The following is a 2,500-nucleotide window of genomic DNA, read 5'->3' on the forward strand; positions in this document are numbered from 1 at the left end:
CGATGGGCCAGTGCCCAAGGCTTGTGAGCAAGGCTTGTATGCATGGCTTGTGTGCAAGGCTAGCGTCCAAGGCTTGTGCGCATGGCTTGTGCGCAAGGCTTGTGTCCAAGGCTTTTGTGCAAGGCTCGTGCGCAAGGCTAGTGTGCAAGGCTTGTGCGCATTGGCAGGTAGCCCACCAGCATGCACGATCCAAATGCCACTCACGCGACAACACGGTGCCAAGCCGGGCATGGTGTGCACTCAAAACCAATCAACGGACAGAGGTCATGCGTCATGGGGGGGATCTAGCAAGGCCATGGGGAAGGTCATGGAGGACCTTGGAAGCAAGCGCAAGACGAGAGCGAATCGAACAAGGGGCCAGGACGGGGCCTTGTGCCCATGGTCTTCGCAAGACAGCGTCCAAGGCACCCGAAAGCCCAAGGGAACCCAAACCCGGCCGACACTTGCAATCGCACATGCTCTCTGCAACACACCATCAATGCCGCCCAACGGGGCCAGCACGAGCAGTCCTCCGCGGTCCCCTGGCCCTGCGCACGTTTGTCTTCGAAACCGAGCATCAATGCCACAGAAAGTGCCGGGGCGCCAGCTGGAGCCATCATCCGCGTTGCCATGGCTCGCTTGGCCTTGGCTTGCCAGGCCCCGACACGAGCAATCGCGCATTTTCTTTGCAACCGACCATCAATGCCGCCCAACGGGGCCAGCACGAGCAGTCATCCGCGGTCCCCTGGCCCTGCGCACGTTTGTCTTTGAAACCGAGCATCAATGCCACAGAAAGTGCCGGGGCGCCAGCTGGAGCCATCATCCGACGTGCCATGGCTCTGGTCCCATGGTCTTCGCAACCGAGCATTCGTGACACCCGCGGGGCCAGGACACCAACCCTTCCGACACGAGCATTCGCGCATGTTCTTTGGCCACACAACGGCGCCAGCACGAGCAAAATCATCCGCGGTGCGGTGGCCTTGCACGGCCTTTTGTCTTTGGAACCAACCATCAGTGCCACGGGAAGTGCCGGAGTCCCGGCATCCGCGGTGCCAAGTCATTGCGCCCTTGGTCTCTGCAGCGGGGCATGCCGGGCACTCCCAACCATTGCAAGCAAGCAAGCAAGCAAGAAAGAAAGTAAGTAAGTAAGTAAGTATTACATATAGGGGCGGGACATGCGGGGAGATCTGCGAAACGTGCATTACGGGGCACACGCGTACCTACCGGGGCATACCGACCCCTATTGGGGCACACGTGTGCATATCGGGGCATACCGGGCCTATCGGGGCACACGCGTACATACCGGGGCATACCGAGCCCTACTGGGGCACACGTGCGCATATCGGGGCGTACCAAGCCTATCGGGGCATACGCATGTATCCCAAGGCATACCGAGTCTATCCGGGCATACGCGTTCATACCGGGGCGTAACGGGCCTATCGGGGCATACTTGGGCATATCCGGGCAAAAAATGCCCAAAACTTGCGCAACCTTGGCAACCGTGGTCCATTCCTCTCTATATGCCTAGCCTTGCCAACCGTGGTCCATTCCTCACTATATGCCATGGCCTTGTGCCCATGGTCTTCCCAAGACAGCGTCCAAGGCCCCCGGAAGGCCAAGGGAGCCCAACCCAGCAATGCCCTGCTATGGCAAGCCAAGGCCAAGCATTCCGGTGCCTATCCGGGCAAAAATGCAATTCCTCTCTATATGCCTAGCCTTGGCAACCGTGGTCCATTCCCCACCATATGCCATGGCCTTGTGCCCATGGTCTTCCCAAGACAGTGTCCAAGGCGCCCGGAAGGCCAAGGGAGCCCAACCCAGCAATGCCCTGCTTTGGCAAGCCAAGGCCAAGCATTCCGGTGCCTAACCTTGGCAACCGTGGTCCTTTCCTCACCATATGCCATGGCCTTGTGCCCATGGTCTTCGCAAGACATCGTCCAAGGCGCCCAAAAGGCCAAGGGAGCCCAACCCAGCAATGCCTTGCTAGGACAAGCCAAGGCCAAGCATTCCGGTGCCTATCCGGGCAAAAACGCCCAAAGCATGCCCATTCCTTAGCCTATCCAGGCAAAAACGCCCAAAATCTGCACATTCTAGTGCCTATCCGGGCAAAAACGCCCACCAGCATGCCACCCTCCTATAGGGTTTGCGCAACCAACCAGCCTAACCACCAGTGGCAACCAAAGGTGCTGTTAGCGACGACTTCTGAAGACGCAACGAGACGCGACGTGTTTGCGCCCAGACGCGACGAGACGATGCGGGATCTGCGCCCAAGAATGCCTAGACCCGTCGACTTGATGCGGGATCAGCTCGCCCAAGCATGCCTAGTGTGCAAGGCCTGTGTGCAAGGCTAGTGTCCAAGGCTAGTGTGCAAGGCTCATGTGGAACGCTAGTGCGCAAGGCTAGTGCCCAAGGCTTGTGTGCCAGGCCCGTGTGCAAGGCTAGTGTCCAGGGCTTGTGTGCATTGCTTGAGTGCAAGGCTTGTGTGCATTGCTCGAGTGCATGGCTTGTGTGCAAGGGTTGT

This window comes from Tasmannia lanceolata, unplaced genomic scaffold (assembly GCF_043159265.1).
Source record: "Tasmannia lanceolata isolate RefF3 unplaced genomic scaffold, GAP_Taslan_0.1 ptg000053l, whole genome shotgun sequence".
Taxonomy (NCBI): Eukaryota; Viridiplantae; Streptophyta; class Magnoliopsida; order Canellales; family Winteraceae; genus Tasmannia; species Tasmannia lanceolata.